Raw genomic sequence first — 23,253 nt, forward strand, 5'->3', positions numbered from 1 at the left:
GTATGGATCGCGGACCAACAGGCAGCGAGACGACGCTCAGGTGCCTGTCGTCCAGAGTCTACTACCTGATTCGATTACGCTACGGGAATGCAAACTTTACCCACGTTAAGCCCCCTCGACCAAAGCTAATGCAAGTGTTGTCGCGGATATTCTCGAGAATCACTCCGACTCGATCCACGCGAGCGATGACCGATGCATCTCGATTGTTGTATCCTCGATAGATCCTACATTTTTATAATTTCTTTGGTTTTCAACATTCTTAATCTTATTCGAAGAGGCGATGGTGATGGTCGACAAATATCGACAACGATACGTTACGAATGAATAATTTTCTTGGCAACAAGTTTGATATTTTATCCAAATACTCTACGCGAAACGTGTGAAACGCGGCATTTCCAGAACTAAGGTAAGCCCTGAGGATACCAACGCTCTGCCATCGTCCAGGAGGCGACAATCCATTCCGGTTATGGTGCTGCAGGGTAAGGTCAATGTTTTCGGGACGGCGGACCACCGGGGTGAGAGAGTTGTTGCCATGGCGACGATGGAGAGGAGAGGAGAGGAGAGGAGAGGAGAGGAGAGGAGGAGAGACGGGGTTCCTACCAGGGAGGAGGTCACGGGGTTCAGAACCTCCTTCCTTCCTTCCTTCCTTCCTTCCTTCCTTCCTTCCTTCCTTCCTTCCTTCCTTCCTTCCTTCCTGCCTTCCTGCCTTCCTTCCTTCCACCGATGGTAATTTCCTCGTCAGTGCCACGAGCCATTATGTCTAATAAATATTTCCCTAAACACACACAATTACAATCCTCCCGCGAAAGAGGAAAGAAAAGGCGTGGCGCGGTTCCTCGGCTCTTACGTGCAATGCCTGCTGCGAAACGACCGGAGGTCCATTCTTCTTATTTCTCTTTGACAAAGCCTCCGTCGTCAGTTTCAATTTCAAATTCGCAAATTTCAAGACACGTACTTTGAGCAAAGATTTTACCAGAATCAATCAGAAACAAAGGACGAAAATAATTGAGAATCATAAAAATTATAATCGTCAGAATTTGGGGGTGACGAATGAGAAGTTTCGAAGCGGAAAGCTTAGAAGCTTTGGTATCATCATCTTCTTCTTCTTTTTCGATCGGCTGTCTCTCGCCGCTTTCAATTAAAGATTCACAAATCCCCAAAAATTCGTTAAGCAATGTTTAGTCTAAGCAATTTACCGATAACTTTTGACCATCGTCATTGTCATTAAAATTTAATTTTCTCATCGTCTTTATCGCTGTTGATTATTTTCTCCGATTTTCATCTTATCGCAAAGTATTCGACATTCTCGACCAGACTCACTTGGACAAAAATTGCGAGATTTTAACGCCCCAAAAATCGAGGTCTCACTTATCGAAGCAGCGCAGCCTCTTAAGATCGGTCCGAAATGAGTAATCTCGACGCCTAGCTCTCAGGTCAAAGGGTAAGAAGGAACTTAAGCCCGTCCTCGATTCCAAGCTTAACGAGACGCGACGGCCAACGCTGTTGAGAAACATTAAGTTTATAACACAGGGAAAATTCATCACCTAAAACCCTCCGGCGTTCTCGGCCCGAGGCGAAACACGACCGTCGGGATATAAATCCGCCGGATAATAATTGTGAATGGCGTTTAACCGGGATCGAATTATAAACGGCGAACGACCAAAACCGTCTGCATGTCAACGTCGCGACGCGAAACGGCGAAGGGCGAAAAAGGATGCGATTATTTCGCTCTGAACCCCTGTCTCATCGCCAAAACGAGCAAAATTCATTCTCGAATTTGGGCACGAATTTTCCCCTTTCGGTCCGTATCGTCTCATCTGTCGTACTCGCGGCAGAATTTTATCACTGTACTAGATTTCTAACAGACATGTCAAACGGAAGAAACGATTAAAATATTTTCAGGAACCGTACTAACGTGGGAAAAAAATCATTGATTGAAATTTAAAAACGTTACGGTCAACCTTTCCCTGACTTGGCGAGGAATGCCCCGTATATATGTACATACGTACGTACGTACATTAATGTACGTCACACCGGCGGTAATTAACGCTGCGATAACGTACGGCATGCAATGTGAGCTCACAGAGTTTGTATCCACATTACGTGTATAAATATAAGTATATAAATTACGTACGTATTTACGTGCGAATATGCATACATGTACGCGTATTATGCACGCGTGAAAGAAAGTTGCAAGCCGGGTTCGCAGAGACTCGCAAGTTTTCACGGTCGAAAAAACGTTAGGTGTATACGTATAGAGCGGTAAGGTTTGTAATTGAGCGAAAAGAGTAAAAGGATAAGGAAACGGGAGGAAAATTTTAGTACCAAAGACGAAAAGAGAGGAAAGAAAAAAAAAAGAAGAAGAAGAAGAAGAAGAAATTGACGGTGAGATGAGAATATTGCGAATAATAACGAGCTTGCGCTGTAATTTTCATCTTTGTACGAATTTTGTTTGCGACATGCGTTCTAATTTCTAATTAAAGAAATTATTCGTGCTTGTATAATTGATTTTTTGTTTTATTTTTTTCCACATCATGGATGATGCGATATATCTGAAAACAATTTACTGTCCTCTGAAGATCAATAATAAATAAATCGAATGTATTGAAAATCTGTTCCTTCTGTCGAAGAATTTTTCAAATGTATAATCGTGTCTCCTTTTACTTTTCAAAAATTCCGGTGTTATATTCTAATTTCAACGAATCTCGAACTTTTCGAATCTCTAGGATCCGAAAAGGAGGCATTTACAAGAAGGCACCAACGCGTCAATCGTTGGACCAAAGATATATTAACAATAATAACATACAATAATAAAATTTAACGACAGATCGAACGCGTTTCAAAAATTTCCTTGTAATATCCGAAGCCTGGTTAACGTTGTCGTTGTTGTTTTGAAAAATATTATATCACATTCGTCAGCCGTTCCTCGAGTTCCATTTATTTCCGATCGCGGAAGTTAGAACACCTGTGCACACGTTAGTAACGAGTAACCGATAAAAAGTAAATACGTGAGTGAAACAGGCAAGTTAATTAGCAGTATCATTCTCGCAACGATCAACGAGTGATTTTTTCTCAATCGTTCGTTCAACACAACTTGACAAAGCCACGTTAATCACGCGCACCTGTCGTGCGACTCTTGGTGCAAATTCTCAACACAGTACAGGAATAACGTTCGATTGTTCGAACAAAGTACGAATCCAGGCGTAAACGACAATGCCGATACCTCGTTAATTAAATTATAACGCGGCGAATGTAAAGAGTGATAATAAAGGGAAAGAAAATAAAAGTAAATAAAAAATAAAAAAAACACACCTGAACGAGAGAGAGAGAGAGAGAGAAATAGAAAAACTGAGGGCATGAAAAGAATTCTACCGGAAGGCGAACACTTATCAGCGAACCGTTATCCGCACTCCCGCGATTTCTCTACATAAGTAATACATACCATTTTCACCGTGGCTGTAAGTAACTGCACATACTTTACGTATGTTCGTCTATACGTATAAACGTACGCGGTCGGCGACCGGAACAAGTTGGAAAAAAAATCTCGGAGAACGAAACTCAACCCTTACCGTTTCTGTACCACACCACTTTTGCACAGCCTGCCGGGTAGGAAATATGCATGCATGTGTGATACGTGTGTGTATTTGCATACGTATTATCCGCATACCGAGTACATACCTCACTCGACGAGGTTACATATTCCGCGTCACTGATGACGAGAGAGAGAGAGAGAGAGAGAGAGAGAGGATGCCGGATAAAATTATACTCACTGGCACGGTTCGCGTCTTGGTAAAGGTATGAAATAACGTATATAGAAAGAAAAAAGAAAAGAAACAGAAAATTGTCTAGTAAAGACGAGACAGTTGAGAAGGTTGAGTTGACTGTTCGTCAAATTATCAACATAGGTACCTGATATTTGAAAGTATAAGATAATGTAATTGTAAAAAGAAGAGGCTTGGATATCGATGATTGTTAAAAACCAAGTAGATCGATTTGGATTTCACTGTACCGCGGATAATTTTATTTGCAATAGTATATTCACCCTACAATATCGTTGGGAACAGATTTAAAAATTTTTTCTCTTCGCTGGTCAATTCGATGTCGATTACATTTGTTCGTCATAATCGATATCTGTGCAATATTGTGTAACAAAATATGGAACGACGTCAACGCGATGAAGTAAAATATAACCTACCTAACCATCGTAGAAATCGAATTGAACGAATCTGTTGAATTTTCAACCATTTTGCTGCGATTTGAAATAAAGTATCGACGTAGAGGCTTTTATTTTTATAATTCCATCGGTCACTTTTCGTGAATTTTCACAAACACGAGCTTGTAAATTTCGAATATAATTATTCGACAAATAATCAACGTTCGGCTATATCGCGTCTGACAATGTTTGACGAAAAGTATCAATTTTTCAACTCCAACAATGTTAAACACACGTTGCACGTATTCGTTAAGGATTAATTCAACCAATTACACAAGTATCATAATTAGGTGCTACATTTATTAAAGACGTAGGTTATACGCTTGTGCGTATAATGGCTACGCATACTATTCACTATTTAAGTAACGAAACGCCGTCTGCGGGGAGTTAAGAGGTCGTCACTAGGCAACAGCCACATGTCGAGAGGTGGGCATGCGAGCAAAGAAAGAGGGTCTCCTACAGTGACCAAAGTGACAAGTTTCACAACTTTCGCAGAGATAATTAATTTCTCCGGCAGGTTAATTATACATGCGTAAAAGCTGGAAATTTCCTCGTCGCAGGTGTGCGAGAAGCGACGAAAACGAAAAAAAAAAAAAAAAAAAACAACAACAACATCGGGAAAAATTTTGCCAATTATTTTCAGCATTTATTTTATCGCGAATAGTTTTATAGCTGTTAACAGAAATTCTAGTACCCGTTACTCTATATTTCCTTCCAACCGTTGCGAAAATTTAATGCTCGTGCAACGATAAATTAACGTTAAAGCCTCGTTTAACTAAAAAAGAAAAAATAAATGTAAACCTCGCAAACTGATTTTGCGTTGCAATCAGCAAAAAAAAAAAAAAAAGTATCGACGATAGCGCAAAATGTTTACGCGTACCTAGTTTTTCGTAATTCCAACAATATTCAAACATTATTTTCAACGATACATATTTTACTGAATTTTTCTAGTTACCGTTAACAAATGAAATTTTTCTCAGTGTATCTCGCCACACTTTTAACCTACAATAAAAATGTAGGAATCCGATCACAGCGGCAGTTTGTCGCACAGACCGGAATTTTTCTAAAAACCTTCACTTTTCTCGCACCGATGAAAAGTAAAAATCCGCAAGAGCCCATATCACGAGGATTTTTGCGACATGGCGCAAGCGAGGGGGGAGGGGGGGGGGGAGAAGGGGGACGACGAGCGGACGTGACGATTAGGCTAATCTAGATCCGTACACACACGCGCGGACGCAAAAAGATAGGCAGGAGAAATGCGTCGAGGCACGTACAAGATACGAAACGTGCACAACGAACTATACCTATTAGTTGAACCATCGATACGTCTGCGCGTAGATAAACTATACATATAGACACGTGTATGCACGATAAGCGGTGAGGCTGCATTCGCTGCGCGTGTGTGTTGAAAAAAAAAAAAAGAAAAAAAAAAAAAATTCCATACAATTAAAATATTATTTTTTCCTCGACGACAACAATCGTCGTCACTAATCAGGTATTACGCGCGGAACGCCGATCGTAACGTAAATAATTTTTGCACACACACGCGAATTCTTACATCACGTTGTATAATATTTATAAACACACGTAGAGATATTACGTGCATCGTACACGCGGAAATAATTATTCTCCTCGTTTCGCCGGAGCTAACGCGTCGTCGTAGCGATAATATTTACCGAATACTCCGAAAATTACGATATATAATAAAGTACTATCGTACCCGTGGCATGTGTATTTGATTAAATAATTCGTCGTATGCGTGTAATAACAACAAGACCCTACAATTTTATAACCCGATTTTATACACGACGATTGCGTTATCGCACCGTATAAGCGAAACGACATACGCGTAGGTCTTTCTTTCTTTATCCTCCGAGTACAAGTAAAAACATGGTTAAAGTATGGGAAAAGAAAGAAAAAAAAAACAACCGAAATGGTAAGCGGCAGAAATATTTATACTTACAAAGTTGAGTTGGGGCGGTCCACGGAATGGAGTGTGCGTGTACACGATACGTTATCAGCTTCTCGACCGGATCTCATTCAGCCACAAACTATATCGACGATAAAAAGAGAAGAAGAAAATTCACTCACTGTACCGCACGTCGTTAAAATATCATTATTATCATTATTATTATTAATAATAATACCATCGTAATCATTATTATTACTGACAATTGCGTACGTAACCGTTTTGGAACAAAAAAAAAAAAAAACTCCGTTTCACACTTTGCACCGAATGGATAAAAAAAAAAAAAAAAATTAAGGCCAGAGAAACGAAACAATAAAAATACGCGCGTTGCGTAACGAGCGGTAAATTTCATTCAACGAATGACCGAGGTCCTCGTTCCAGTTCACACTGCGCGCCAGCACAAATTATAACAACAACAACAAAGCGCGACATATATGAAAATTCGCGTGTGAGAAATAAATTAACGCCCGAAAAAATTATGTATGTATAGGCGTCTTCGCGTTAATTGCTAGTATTATTATCCATATGGATAAAATCCTCTGACGTACAAATTTGACTTATCGTTTATATATATATATATATATACCTATATGTATATGTATATGTGTTATACGAATAATGTAATAGCGTGTATCACATATTCGTTTATCGAGAATTTCAATATCGAGGCTCACGGTTAGCTGGCGCGAGGTAGACTGCCGGATTATTCAACGCTATCAGCTGAACCCCCCCACCCCCCACCCCCCACCCCCCTCCCTGCCACACGCCCACTTCTAGTCGCCAAGTCGCTATACATTCGATACATGTAACAGCGAGGGTGGGGGGGATATTATTAGTTTCAATTCGAAATACAAGTAACTAGGTATGCAAAACGTGGTTCAATTAATTTATTACATCTATTTATTTATTTATTCTTGAATTTAATAGATTTTAAACACGGTGAAATGTAAACGAACGATAAATTGATGATGAAAAATTTAACGGTCTGTTGTAACCTAAATTTTATTATTTTTATTTTGCAGTTACTCGACAACGCGTGTGTATAAACTGTCAAAGAATTGAAGAAAAATTATACGCATTAAGTAAATAATAAACGATCGTCACAGTTTTCCGATTTATTCTTCGTCGTTCCTCGTTATCTTTACGTGTATGCACGTTACACGGACCGTGGAAATGAAAAATTGAGTTTTCGAATGCGGAGCTGCTTTCATTCAATGTGTTACAGAAGACGGAGAATAACAGCGATATCCAAAGTTTTATCGAAATCGTTCGATATTCAAGGATCGCGAAACTCAAAAATGTGCGTTGTTTCAACGATTCAATCCATTTGTAACATGAAAATTTTTTCATCCGCTTTACCGCAACAAATTTTAATAACAACGCGACAAATCGGAGCGAAAAATTTTCATTTTAAAATTGCACAAATCATTTAAAAGACACACAGATTTTTCAGTTTCACAAATCTCACTACAATGAAACCTTTGGGAATCGCTTTTATTCTGCGAATCCTGCGTAACATGTCGAACGAGGCAGTCTCAAATTCTAAAACTCGATTTTTTTTTTCTACTTCTTCTTCTCTTTTGGCAAAGTTTAACGCTCGCAATATCTGTGTTTCCTTACCCCTGATCTTCTCCCCTCGTTAATTCTCATTAACGAGCTAATTGCGACGCATACGTTTACCAGGTGTTTGAATTTTATATCGTTTCGCTTAACACCAGCGGTGCACGAACACTTGCGGGTTAATTTCTAAGGTGTAACACCGTTCGCTACCTCGCACACACACACGCGTAAGCATGCGCTGAATCCATATACAAATAGATACACGTATACGCGAACTTGCCGCCAAGGTATTCTATCGTAGATTATTTATGGGTTATTTTAAGCCCCCTGAGTGTGCGGCTGGTGTAATAATTAACAAAAAGCATTACCGCTTCCAATCCCTCCCCTCCCCTTTTTCCTCCTCCTTCACCCTCGCTCCCTGCTACTTGTATTGTAAAGAGGGGTTGCTGTTCGTTCGTTCGTTCGTTCCTTCGTTCCTTCGTTCGTTCCTTCGCGTTTTGCGTAAATTATTATACTTGTGGATCATCATGTACCTTTAATAACGACCCTGCAAACGGAGCAAAGATACCACCTGGTCTCCCGCCTCCATCCCTTCCACATTCACCACCACCACCCCCCCACGATTTTACCCCAGGGTTCGCTCATTTACTAATGACTAAGTCCCCATAGATCACGAATGATATTTTTTTTCACCCTCTTCTCCCTCCCCGCGAGACAAGAAAAAACCCCGCCTCACCTGCACCCTCCTCCGGTTAATAATATCTGTTTGTGTGTTTAATATCGCATCTATTATAAGTATACGGAATGCCAACACAAACTCACCGATATTACTTTTCCTTCGCCGTTTAACCGAGCTACCAACCCCCGTGATGCGGTAAATTATGGTACCTACGGGCTTTTTCCCGGGTTCGATAATATCACCCTCTCTCTCTCTCTCTCTCTCTCTATTTCCAGGGTTCCGACGCTGCGCGCGGCGTGAAAGAATTTTCATACTTATATTGGAAAAAAGAAGGCGGGGGAAAATAAAAATCACCCGAATCGGACGATTCTATTTTTCTCGATAGTTAAAAATGTCCAGTTTACACAGAAACTGATCGCGTGGACGAGCGTTGGCTCCTGGCTTATATCGTTCGATTTTATTGCCGGACATTATTGCATAAACAAAGACGCGCGAACCTGACAACGTACGTCGAAAATTTGATAAATCACTTTTACTCCATGCGGCAGTATTAATACGTGGTTTTCCTCACATCGTTCCCCGCGTCGTTTCTCAAGCTCGTTTATCCCCACGAATCATTGCTTCGATTCACATCTTGGCACTATTGCGCTTCGATGCCGCGTTTCGATGATACGGGAGAGAAGGACGTGACGCGACCACGAAGTTCGTAGAGCGGTATTCTAATAGAACTGTGGCACGTCTGGTTAGATCATCGCCACCGCATAAGCATAAGCATAAGCAGAAGCAGAAGCAGAAGCAGCAGCAGCGGCGTAAAGACTAAACAAACACATGGCGAGTGAGGCGAGAGTCGTGAGAAGAGACTCGGATGGGAGGAGGACCGTTTTCTAACCGCCTCGCGGTCAGAAATTTCCCGGTATTCGAACAATTTGAGAGATTTTGAACCGCCGAAAAGTTTTCATCCCGACGCTCTTAGCTCAGCCAGCTAGCCTGGGTACCTGCAACGATCCATTCTGTCGCAAAACCCGGCCTAGAACCCTCGGAGAGGCGAGAGGACCCACGTTTTCACAAAGGTCAAGTTTCCGTTCGGGTAGAATTCTCACCCCCGGAATCCAGCGACGTCTCAAGAATTTCTCCGAACCCTGAGAAACCGGTAGAATTTTCTCGGTATTCGACGGAAAATTTACGTACGGTGAAAATTTTTAAATAACCACGAGTTCTGTTTCCACGTTTTATCGAGAAAAAAAATAATATATATATATATATATATATATATATTGAATATATTCAACGCTGACCGGAAACGCGGCGCCGGATGCTCGGGTCCGTTATTCTTGAGGTAGATAACAACGGGACCGAAACTCTTGTTCAAATTTGACTCTATCGGTCGAGCGATTGCGGGCTGCGGATACGTAGAATTCGAAAATTGTACTCGAAGCGCACTTTGGTAGAACGAACAACGCCGAAGGTATATTTTCTCCGACCGTGTACACGGATTACCCGGGTGTAAAAGTATTTCGTAAAATTTTACGTCGTTTCACGCTATAGACGAAGCTATCTTTGCCGTTTAATTGTTTCAACAAACGTCCGTGGCGACACACTCGTACACAACACTTGCCAGATATGAGTTTGTTATCTTAGTCACACGGTTAGCTGCCTGCTGACGTCTCCAACTTTAACGAGTCAACGTTACGCGATGCAAAATATATATTGCCAGATCCGTAATAATGAATTCTCCGTAAATCGCCTGAAGCGAACTTTCGTCACCGAAGATACCCTTTCGCGACTGTTTTCACGTTTACAAAATTATCATTTCCGATACAGCGATGTTTAAAAAATTCTGTCCCAATCGATCGACTTCGGTCCGTGCAATTGCCAACAACATTTGTCAAATCGTACCCAATTGATCGTCAAGAGTGTAAGATTGATCAAAGAATCGATCGATACCACAGTTGCAAGTACGAGCGAGTAAATGGAGGATGATTGTTCACCTTCGTCAATTGAGCAGAGAAGTATCGACGTCGAGCCATTCGGAAAATCCGCGTTTTCGATCTAACGTCCGTGCTCCGAATGGTCAGGGAACGACTGACCGTGAAGCGATAAGAGACGTTGTCGCGTTAGTTGCAATAAAAGTAAGAAACGCTTCGTGTTCGCGTAGCGGGACACAATAAACAGCAACACTTGACCGACTAATAGATTTATTGCCGGACGTTTCAACGGCACGCCGGCATGACGAGGACGGTGAAACAGCTTGGCAGTTATCCCTTGACCGTTTACACTAACTCACCAATTTAGTACTCACGCTCTCTTGCCCGACGCACAAATATTTACGAACATAACGCGCAGCTGGAAAAGAATAAGAAGAAGAAGAAGAAGAAAGAATTCCGCGGTCAATTATTCCGCAACGTTTCTTCATCTCCTTCATTAATCATAATTTTTTTCCTCTTTGCCTCCGTTAACTGAACGCCACCCCAACGTAACCATTGAACAGACATCGTTCCACGTTTGCACAACATTTTATAAAACGAACGCTGGAGGAGCCGCATGGGAAAATAATGTCAGGTGAAAACTTTGGAAGACTAGATTTCCGTTCTGGCATTCGAATTATTCCCGGGTCGAGGTGCCAAAAATTTGCAATTAGTCCGATTAGCCAACCGGCGGATCGTCTAACTTTGGCAATTGTTCCGGGCCGCGGTGTCCCGGGTAATAATATGTTCCCGGTGACAGGTTTACCGATCTATCTAAACGCTAAAACCAGTCCCCGTATCCAATCTATTCCCGGATTGTGGGGCACCAAGATCCGGCAGTGGTGGAATTATACACACCCGTCTGCGTGGTTCTGCTGAGTGTATTATTGAAATGGGCATTCGGAATCCACGATTGCTGGCAAGTAATCGTTACGAGAGCAGAGCGAACTCAGAGCCGGTTAATTTCAGAGTTGTTCGAGCGTTGTCAGCTGCGAAGTTGATTCTAACCAATATCGAATGGATTATGTCGACGGGGTTGAGGATCTTTCAATTTCAATACCGTGACCATTGACAGCGCACAAGTGAAAATCAGGATAAAAGGATGACGGATCGGAATCTCGTGGTCCCGGAGGAAGAGAATAACGAGTTCGACCGTTAGTCCCGGGGATCAGCAATCGCCGGGGTCCCCTTCTCAAAGACAGAAACGCGGATGAAAGACGCGCATTGGTGGGTAGGTAGGTACGCGTACCCCAAGCCTCTAGTCATCCCTGAAAACCGGTACTTTCACACACGCACCTAAGCTCGTGCGGTTTACAATGCAGAAGTGCAAGCAGGAATTTCACACAGACGGATCTGGGGTACGGTATGGAAAAGACGCGACACCGCGTCCATAAATACCGGAGAAACGCACGTGTGTGCAACGTGCGAGCGAATGATTTTTCCGACCTATGAGGAACAAAACTGCCTGCGTCTTGTTCCGCAGACTTTTTTACTACAGAGTCTTTCAACCGTGATAAACGAAACTCCGAAGCACGTTACATTCGGTCGTTTGTATGCTTGGCTGGGTTAGATTCGACTTGTTTTCAAACACCGTAACTAGACCGTTTCATCGTCACTGTTAATTCCTCTTCTCGTTTTCCGTACAATTGGAAAAACTGGACCGAGTACCTGTACTGTGACACTTTCAAATTATTCCCAGTTCTGCGTCAAAATATTTTCGACTATCGACGTCCTCTCGACTAGCTGTATTCCATTCAATTTGCCAAATGGATGGTTGTTCGAAGGGTTTCAAGGTTGGCTTGCGGTTTGACTCGTCCAAAGTATGGACAGTTTCGAAGATTCTCACCCACCAACGTTCTACAGACGGTGTTCGATGTTCGATTCGACGTCGTTCCTCCACTCTGACAATTCACGCTGTCCAACTTCGCCAAATTCCAACATCACCGTTATTCACAGTGTACAACCAAGCTTTGCTCTGGGCGTTGATCGTTCTGGTTGAAAACGATGTTGTTGAACGACTTTACGAGTTGTGTATCAGCCTGTAGTCGATGGGCAGAGCCGAGTGGCTCGGGGATAAAAAGATCTTCCACTTCTGCTTCTTCTTCTTCTTCTTCTTCTGCTTCTTCTTCTGGTTCTCCATATCCCCGTCACATGGAGCGAGCCGTGGAACCGGGTGAAAAAAAGAGGGCGAAACGTGCATGCATGCCTCTGAATGCTCATAGACTCGGGACGGGGTCGCGGCCGGCTTTGTCGAACGTTGAGGCCGCCCTCTCCTCTCCTCTCCTCCTCTGCGCCTCTTTTGTCGCGAAGCAACAAAGAGCGAAGAATACATCCTATCCTTGAAATGTGGAGCACAGCTGCCGGTTATAAGCCTCGATTCCTCGGCTGATCCTCGGGCAGAGTCAGTGCGCCGTGTCTTCCCGATTGATACGAGCGCGTCCGCCTTCAGAGGCGCAGATTTTCCAACGGTGTCCGACCGGAAGTCGGTTTCATGAAATTCGGACCAAGTATGGAAGTCGGGAAGCCGTCGAAGCCGCCGAGGCTCGCACACCGCGACTACTTGATTCGACGGCTGGCATTCTAATGAGGAAATAACCGTTTAGGTGATGTTTTATCCATGCCGCTGTTGGCTCATACCCTCAGCTTCTACGCTGCATATGTGCCCGCCGCCGCAACGACCAACGACTACAATTATCGTCACATTGCGCAATAACGCGTGCGTTCGTTTTGACACGCCTTATTTTTCATTCGCAATAAGCGCGAAATTGCGTGGGTAGCTAAATAAAATACGTCTCGTCCTCGGTCCGATTAATTTTTCATTTACTCGTCAAATTACTAATTACTAATAGTATGATAATATCAACCCGTCGCATCCGTACGTAACATGTGTTTCAATTCGATATTTTCAACTCTCCAGTGCGGTTTATTTCCACATGACAGAAACCGCCGGAAGATTAGCCGATCGATCGCCGGCTAATTCGCTGTAGTCTGATTTTTTTTCACCGTTGCAACATTTTCGTCTCTTCTTCTTCCTCTTTTTTTTTTTTTTTTTTTTTACGCTTCAAACTAGCAACGAGGAGAATTAACTCCGCTGGGAATGGGGATTATACCTGTGTCTGTGTAAAATGTATCTATATACGATCGTTCGATCCTCCTATACATGTATACTTATATATGTGTATGCATATACACGTCAATTTCATCCGACGGTACTCGACGGACCGCGGAGTTTCCGTTATGTATCGGTTTTCGAGGGTGAAGAATAAAAGAGAAAATAGAAATTAATACGGCTGAATAATCAATTTTAAATGTTCTCTTAATCAATACAGGGAATAATAATTTTTTCATTAATCCATTTCCAATATCGTCGAATAATTTTACACGCAAAGGAAATCTTTCGGAATTACATCGATTGGTTAGGTACGTCGTGTTTCATGTTTTATACGTCGCTTATACATTTAATTATGTAACGACGACAGGAGGAACAAAATAAAAATTAAATAAAAACAAACTCAATGACGGTTGTACGCGAAGCTCGACGAGAAACCGGAAGAAGCGCCTGATGCTGTAAGGGTTAAAATTTCGAGTTATTCATTTATTCATATTTTCATTATTCTTCCGTACCGTTAGGGAAAAATAATGAAAAAATTCCAGCTTTGAAGTATGCGTAACGCGTATATACACACACACACATGTATATATATATATATATATATATATATATATATATATGTATATATATATATATATACACAGAGAGGATGAGAAGCTTATCGGAATGCGTTACATCGTTCGTCGTGTCTCTCTCATCCCCATCCTCTCTCTCTACCTTTCTCTTTATCTCTCTCGCAAAATTGATTGAGAAAAAAAAAAATCAAAATTTGATGGGATCTTTACAAAATTACAGGATCGAATTTAGGGTGTTCAATTCGATTCGATTCAATTCGATTCGACGTCGATCGGTAGAGATATTTTGACATCAACGAAACGGTGCTCGTCTCGAGTTTTTCAAATCGACTTTATTATTGTCTCCAAATGGTTTTTTTTCGCCGGACTTTCCCAACGGCGAGACATTGTCGTCCGACCTCGTCGCGTCACGTAAAACGTCGGAATTTCGTCGCCTTCGGCCTCTCGGAGGGCGAGGTTATAAATCTCTCTCCTCTACGGTCTAGCCGAGTTCACCGGGCTCTTAGGATCCGGGGATGAAATTAATTCCCAGATAAGATACCGCCACAATTAAGCACACCGACGTCTAATTTAAATCCCATAACCCAACCGAACCACCCCCACCCCACCCTCTCCCCTCCCCGCCCCTTTACTTTCTCATTCCCTGACTGGAAATGCCGCCGTTTTAAGGAACCCTCGACTTGCTTCTGGCACCTATAAACACCTGTCAAACAAGTCGGCGACTGTCGGTGCGGTTTAATCGTCGCTATCACACGTCGCGATTCAAGTTATCGTCTACGACATCCACCGGCGTCGAGTCACAAGCTTACGTATATCAACGAATTCCTTTTGCAAATAATCCAGAAATTCCTCGGACAAATTAATTAACCCAAATGTTTGCCTAAGAATTATCTACCGGGTGAATTATCATCAAGGGGTGAGAAATTAATCTGTACAAAAACTGTGAAATACAAACTTTGACACTATAAATTTCCATGCGCGTACCTAAGTTCAATTGTTTTTTTTTTTTTTTCTTCATTATTCGCCGATAATTTGTCAATATAATCAACAAGAAGAGGAATAAAGAGGAAAAAAAAAAAAATATGTCCACGTTTTTCAATGAAATTATTTACAACGATTTGTCAACTTGTCCGTCATTATTCTTATCTGGTACGTAGATTTACAAATAGGAAAAAATAAACGAATAAAAAGCTGCGTGTTCCTTTTGCGAAGAGAGGCTCGTTTTAATTGACTCCATTTGTTGATCAACCCCCCTCCCCTTATCTCGTATACACAGTGTAAACGAAAATCTTTTGATCATCCGCGAACTCGCGGATATTCGTAAGGAAATGAGAAGAGAGAAAAAAAAAAAAAATGTACAAATTCACAGAGAGAATGAAGTAGGGAATAAAAGGAACGCCACTGTAAAAACAAAACGATAGCACAGGTGGAACAAAGTAGAGCGAGAAAATAGCCGAAGAGAAAATAAAAAAAAATAAATAAATAAAAAAACGAACGATCAATAATAATAAAAAGCAAAAGAGAAAAAAAAAAGTGGAAGAGAACGTCGAAGCGAGGAAGAATTAAACTTTGGCGAGATTGCGAGCCGGCCGAAAATCGTACGCGTGTGTATCCGCGGCTTATACGTACCTGTATACATGCATGCATACATACGTATATATATATATATGTATATATAGATATATAGTATAAATACATACTATACATATGTATACAGAGGCAGAAAAACCGAAACGGCGTCAAGCCTCAGGCCGGAAAAGCACTCGGCGTCGGCGATCCGGCAGCTCGCAACTTTTGTTTTTTATTTTCCTTGGTCGTTTTTTGTTGCTTCTCTTCCTCCTTCACTCTCTCTCTCTCTCTCTCGTATTTTCATCCCCTGGGGACGAACGGCTGCTACTTTAGCCTTATTATTTCCCCGCGCTTTGACCGACTTGCACCCCGTGACAGTCTGTATTTTCATTGTCACCCAAGGGGCACACAATTCGAAATTCGAATATAGTACAGGTTACGTGTGAAAAATCACTGCGGAATCCGCATCGATACCGTCACCCCGTCATCGAGGGGTCAGATTCTTTCTTCGTATACTTATAAATTCGTTCGTTTATAATAATCATTCGCTTACCTTGCCAATTATACCAAGGTGGCTACGCAATTTATCATTACATAATATAATTTTCTGCATTTTCATCTCCGCACAATGCTGCGCTATAGGTCCAAGTATACGTATTATTTAAATACGCGATGCAATATTCCCTGGGACGATACGTATATACACATATATATACACACACACGTATAATGGTGTATCGTGTACCGAGATATGAAGAATTATCGCCCGCCTCTTCCTTCCATTTTTCCTCTTCCTTCCCTTCCACCCTTTTCTTTCTTCCTTTCTGCACGACGCTCTTTATCCTGCAGAATTTTCTTACAGACATCATAATAATTCCTTTGCAGGTGCAGAGAGGGGGGGTGGGTGGGGGCGGAAGGGGATGGATACAAAAGGTCCGAGGGCCGTTCTCTAGCTCTGGCCTGACACTAACCACCGTTATAGGCTTTTCTTGCAGGGGTGGGTTGCTGTATTGTATATAGAAGAAAGAGAGCAAAAGCCTCGCAAATTGGCGAACTTTCACTGCTGCAACTTTTCCCGTGTGTGTCTACCTTTTGTGTTGTATGTATTTGTCTGCTCGCGCTCGCTATTTCGCTTCTGGCTCTGTCAAATATATTTATAAGTATTAAGGAAGTATTATTATCCAATATATACACACACACACACACATATGTATACATATATATATACATACATATATCATGTGGTGTAGTCCAAACGAACGTGAACGAGTTTTGACCCCGACCTCCGCCGAATTGGTCGCCGATTTACTTCCTACTTCTACTCCACCAAATATACGTTTTCTAATTTTTTCAAATCTTCTCCACCCACCGTTACGAAGCATGTATTTTAGATCTCATCTTCCGCGATGCGAGAATTGTACGTTTGGGAAAAAGTTGCGAAGGGGAAAAAACTGTGTGTGTTCTTTTTTCGAACGGGTCGAAAATAATTTTTTCAGAATTTTTCGGAAATCGTGAGTCATCATTTTCAACGATAAGCGCACAGAAATTGATTTTTCTCGAAAAATACGAAACTTTTTGCAAATATTCTCCAACTGAAGAGAAAACTTTTTTACATCTTACGCAAGAAAAAAAAATAAATATTAAACCTCGTTCTCGAACGATTAATTTCATTCGGTGAGTTCGAGAGGAAAAGAAGAAACTGAAAGCAACGTTCAAACTTCATTCTCCCGAAACTTTTGCTTCACTCAGATTATCACCTCGGACAAGTTTATCGAATATCGCCTCCGCGCATACCGATACAATCACTAATTTACATAAATGGTAAGCTAAAGTCGCTTTCCGTGTTCAATTTTTCAGCAAAGCTTTTAGGTTGGAGTAAAGTGATAAGGGAATAAAAAAAAAAATCAAATAAAAAAAACAAATGCAGGTTTTCACGTGTATAAATATTATGTGTCACACGAGTTAAAGATGGAATTCGCTTATCTCTCGAACGAGCGACTTGCACTTGCATTATACGCGACACGTACTGCTGTGCGATACATCGATATTCACGTTGCTGTTTGAAATGCCACTGTGTGGACATCGCACGATCCCGCATGCCGCATTTTCCTACAGTAGGATGAATTTCTCTATTCCACCATTCTCAATGAGCTGCTCTCTTCACTTCACTTCACTTCACTTCACCTCACTTCACTTCTCTTCTCTTCTCTTTTATATCGGATAAAACGCCAGCAATGTACGTTCGTATTGAGGATTTTCTTCTATCGACCCCTATGCCGATCCCCCGTAAAGAAAAGTAAGAATACCAATAGAAAAATTGTAGATAAAACGAGGAAGAAGATGAAACACGCATATCTTCATCCCGTTCCCTTGCATCGCCTAACAATGAGCCCGCACTCTGTGGCATAAAACGAACGTTGACAATCAACGCTGTACGTGCATAGCGCGTTGTATTATCATATCCTCCAGAAGCCTACGATGGACAAAACAAATTTATTAACATACGTCGTAATCGTAGATAAATGTATACCGTATAATATACCCATATATGTATAAAACAGTTTCTGTCGCGTTGTTGTCGACAGACGAAAGATATTCTTCCCTCTCACGTGTATAACCTATGACGTCGATTGTCCTCCTGCATTGTGCGTCAAATCCTCCCCCTCCCCCCCCCCCCCCCCGCCATCATCCGGCGGTTCAAGGGATAGAAAATAAGATTGCTTTTCACGCTCCGACAAACGGCTCGACTCGGCTCGGCAACTCCTATGCACTTGTATGATTCTTATCGTTCCACGTGGATCCATTCGCGGAGCATCGAAACGTCTCTTACGTGTAATCTCTTCTTCGTTTCACCTTCTCCGTGCAGCGAGAGAATAAAAAGAAGAGAAAAAAAAAAAAAGGTAGAGGGAGAAAAGGAAAGGTGAGAGATAGCCTGTGACAAAAATCGTTTCATTTCCGGTTCTCTGTTGTAATATAGGGCTCGTCTCACCACCGCGCTTCATCTTTTGTTCATCCATTTGCCTCCCCCCCCTCCCCCCCCCCCCCGCCGTTACCTTTCCCTCAACATTTCTCCCTTGGATATCTTTGCCACTATCCTACTCTGAAGCATCGTTCGAAATTCTCCCGCATGAATGAACAACGGGGTTTAAGGTACCCCGGAGATTTTAAATAACAGATTCTTCTCCACCCCACCCTCGTTTAACAAAAAGCAAACATCAACGAAGAAGCAGAAGAAGAAGAAGAAGAAGAAGAAGAAGAAGAAGAGGAAGAAGAAGCGAATCGAATATAATACGTACATTTTTTTTTTTTTCCTTCCACTTTCGTCAAAATTCACGTTCAATAAAATGCCAAGGAGAAGTAATTTTTCTTCCGTTTGAAAATATACACGTATATTCGTGTACCGCGCGACGCCAACTTCTCTCAACGTCAGTCGACTTATGATATGTTATACGTATCTACCGGCGTGTCTCAAGTGTCGGGAGTCAAGCTAAGTCACCGTTAATTAGGTACACACAGGTGTAGCTTCAACACAAATGGCCCATATTTCGTCAACGTCAGGTTGGGTTAGGCTTACAAATTGGGTATAAATGTGACACGCGTTACGTGTACACGATATACAAATGCACGCGTGTACGTCGATGCCCTCCCCCCTCCCCCTACAAAATTCACCCAACTTTACAGAGGCTGATTATAGAAGAGAAAAAAAAAAACACAAAACATAAACTTACTCTGTCTCGACGATCGTAATCCAAGTAACTCTACGTACCCCGGTGATGAAACAATTATCTTCTGTGCTTATGCACGAGGAGTTATAATTAGCCGATCTAAAGTTCAATGAATTTCATCAGAGTTCATCGATCCTTCGTACGTAAATTGGCGAAACGCGTTCCGCAGCTCTTTAACATCCGGGTGAAAAAATTACCCACGTGGCGATGTTGCTGACTCTATATTCACCAAAGGTTTAGTCGCGTGTGTGTGTGTGTGTGTGTGTGTTTGTACATATATCGCACGTTCGCGTGGTCAAGTATTGTATACGCACATTCACCCTTCGCGATCGTATGTCTCTGGTATCCCTCTCTGCAGAGGCCAACGAGAGAAGCCTTACAGACGTATGAAACATTGATTTTAAATGAATATCCTCCTCGCGAAGGCGCGAAGACCGGCTTGAGGAGTTGGAGCTGGTTTAAAAATAAAAAAAACAACAAAACAATGTAAAAAAAATAAAAAAAATACCATCAAAAAAAGATCGAAATTTTGATTTTGCTTTTTTGGTTTCCTTTTTCGATACTATCGCTCAAACGCGGTACAACACACAATTACACGAATAGCGCGGGGATGCGAAACTTTAAAAAAAAAAAAAGAAACAGAATGTCCACGACATCTCCCACGTAAGACGCTTGGATAATAAACAGTAGCGTGAAATTGATCATTTTAACGATATAAGGAAATTAATCTCTCCATCTCTCTCTCTCTCTCTCTCTCTCTCTCTTTCTCTCGGGGAATGCGAGGCGGGTGGCGAGGGTTTGGGATTCGGTGAGGGGTTGGCATAGATTATGAGACGGGTGACATTCTCTGACATTTTAGTAATGTCGAGGAGCCGGTTCGCTTCCTCCCCCAGCAACTCCGCCTCATCGTTCGTCGGTATCTATCCTGCCCGAGGGGAAAAAGCACGAGGCGAGTGGTAGTTTCAACCCTACTCTCCGACTGCTAAGGGCACCAACGTACACACACATGCATAATTACGTACGTACGCGAGTATGATACAGAGATAAATGTGTAATAGACGTTTGTAGAACGACACCTAGTAAAATTGTACGTTCCATACGCACGTTGGACATACATTGCGTCTACGTATTTAGCACACCCTGTGCATTCTCTCGAATGGTAATGTTTTTTTTTTTTTTTTTTTTACCAAAAACCCTGACGTGTCCGTCTTTTCCAATAGTTTCGACTAAAATCTGCTCTTCTTCTTCTCCCCGCGCATGTAGCAATCATAATGTAGTAATTGTATAACGAAGAGCGATTAATAATGGTGTGTATGTTTTTTAAATTTTCAATATATATGTTTACATAATATATTGGGTGTACGGTAGAACGACAAAATATTGTGTGCATAGGGAGCATCCCGATCCGTCGTCGCAATATTTGAAATTCCGGTCAGCATTTTGGTAAAATACGTATATAATATACACAGACGCATATACATATGTGTGTGTGTGTGTGTGTGTGTATATATATATATATAATATTTCCGCTTGGTCATCAGAACGGTAACGACCGAAATAAATAATAAAATACGGTCCAGCACCTAGATGCGGTACGTGCTCCGACATAATTTCACGCGTTTCGTTGTCCCTTCGCCTGCTAAATTCAGTCTCGTTTCATCCCCGAACGTCAAAAGCTACCTTACAAGGTACTCTATGCTGCAACATGCCCAACTATAATAGACACAATAGAAGATTAACGTATAAATAATTCTATACGGCGAGGTCTATTTTTATCTTTTTTTTTCCAATCAACGTAATTTATCACGTACAAGTTTTTTTTTATTTTAATATTTTCGCTATCGTCAGAGTCTGGTTCGACGTTGACTTTGCGCGAAACGTCAACCAGATTTCAACGATCGAATAACATTTTGCATCATACGTACAGGAATTCTGTGCATAGGTGATGGATAAATTTTTGATTCGCCGTATTGAGAACCGCTGCTAGAGTAATTGTTCGACGTATCTGCGGCGATATATAATAAATATGTATTATACAGGGTATAAGTATAGTAACGACGAGGTGCCGCGCTGTGCATCGTATAAACACCCACACGTTGATACGACTTCCTAATATTTGTACAGTTTGATTGGAGTCTGTCCCACGGGCGGTGATCGCATCCCGTATATTTATGTTTAATTCACGCACATTAGCGCCGATGTTTCACATTTGTTTCGTTGGTAATAGTGATAACGGTGTCCTTATATTACCGCAGAGAACAGACCATACCTAAATTTTTTTCTCATCCGACAAAATCATTCGACAATCGTTGTGCGTTATTGTTATTTTTTTTTTGTTTCTTGATAAATTTGTCGTTGAATTTAAACGAATCGAATGGCATGAATATTTCAAAAAATTGAATAAAAATAAATAAAAAAAATAAATATCTTAGCCTACGTGGAAATCGGATTTTTCATTCTCTCGACTCTCGGCTCTCGCTCTAGCGTCTCGAGGAAATAAAACATCGTGCAGCGACGTGAGGATAAATCGAATCGTTTCGAGGAATCCGTTGAAGAGATAAGCGAGGAAGAGTCGATCGAGAATAAACGGTAACCGTTATACATATGCGAAATGTTTTGAAGCGGAAATAAATTCGCGTCGAGGATTGTGGTTTTTAGGCGAAACGCGGGGAAAAGGTTTCGAAGCTATCGGCACAGCCACCTTACGTCGCGTGCGAGGATCCAAGCCCGCAGCTTTCTTACGGGGAGCTTAAGTTCTCCACGCCCGCGCTGCTGAAAAGAACGAACGAAACGGAACGGAACGGAACGGAACGGAACGGAACGGAGCGAGACGCGAGAAACGTGGCTCGCTTCTTTATCGACGGAGCGTCAAGACGTCGCTCGCGTCACTCTGTCGGATGAGACCACGGCTTATGAGAGGGAGGGAGGCGATACGAGTATGCGGTAATTCTCATGGCTACATACGCTTCGAGATACAGGGTGCAGGAAAGGGCGCAGTGGCGTCGAAATAGAATATTTTCATTGCGTAGAATTTTGTCTAAAAATTTCCCGTAGTTATAGCAATTTATGAACCGTGATACGAGAATTGCGAAACGATCGAAAGCGCTTTCGTTGACTCGAAAAAAAAAAAAAAAAAACTTCTTCGAGGGTTGCAAATTTTTGTTTCGTGAACTTTTACATCGTGATAATGTTTTTTTATGACGTAGAAGCGATAGAATTAGATTTGAAAAAAAAAAAAAAACAAATTCGCGTAATTGAAGAAAATAATGACGACAAAATATCTACAAACATGATGTCTGCCTGGTAGTCAAATTTTTCCGAGGAGTTACGCCAGTGAGCTAGGGACGAAGCTTATGCCTGGCGTGGGAGAATCTTCGTGATAAATGTACCCGTATATAATATACATATATGTATGCTATCTCTAAACCGTTTCTGACTCCCGTTTGTCATCCCCTTTTTCTCCTCATTTTTTTTCTTTTTTTTTTTGTTTTTTTTTTATTTCTTTCTCTTTATTTTTTGTCACATCGTGTAATCCGGCAACATAAAACGATATAAAAAAATGCAACAAAAGAATACGTCCGAGGTGGCGGACAAAGTGGCAAGTTCGCGTGAAATTGGGTTAAAACCTTTCGTTTGAAATCGAACGATTGCTCGAAAATTGGCCTTAATTCTGTCGACTTCTGAGGTCTTCTCGAAAAGAAGAAATTTGAATTCTTTCTCATGCCGACGACGTATCGACAATGCATACGAGGCGTGTAAAGTACTTCGGGCGTTTTCCGTGAACCTCGTCGCTAAAGAACCCGTGTACAGAAACTGAACAATTTTCAACGTGTGACAAAACACGGCAATAAAAAAAACACAAGCCTCTGTAAGCCCGTGTAATCTTT

At 41.6% G+C, this 23,253-nt stretch overlaps 1 long non-coding RNA gene across 3 annotated transcripts in view; it reads right to left on the reverse strand.

Moving 5' to 3' along the window:
- The window catches only part of LOC124300391 (uncharacterized), a 41,117-nt gene that overhangs the window by 10,638 nt on the left and 7,226 nt on the right, over nt 1–23,253 (reverse strand). Inside the window, exons 1-2 of one of the 3 annotated variants that reach the window (XR_006907208.1) lie at nt 6,731–6,870; nt 6,177–6,264 (exon numbers count right to left, since the gene is read on the reverse strand). This is a non-coding gene — a long non-coding RNA (uncharacterized LOC124300391). Of the gene's footprint in view, nt 1–6,176; nt 6,265–6,730; nt 6,871–23,253 lie in introns of those variants that run through there. The other 2 variants (XR_006907207.1, XR_006907206.1) reach the window with 2 other exon arrangements.

The sequence above is a fragment of the Neodiprion virginianus genome, chromosome 3, assembly GCF_021901495.1.
Source record: "Neodiprion virginianus isolate iyNeoVirg1 chromosome 3, iyNeoVirg1.1, whole genome shotgun sequence".
Lineage (NCBI taxonomy): Eukaryota > Metazoa > Arthropoda > Insecta > Hymenoptera > Diprionidae > Neodiprion > Neodiprion virginianus.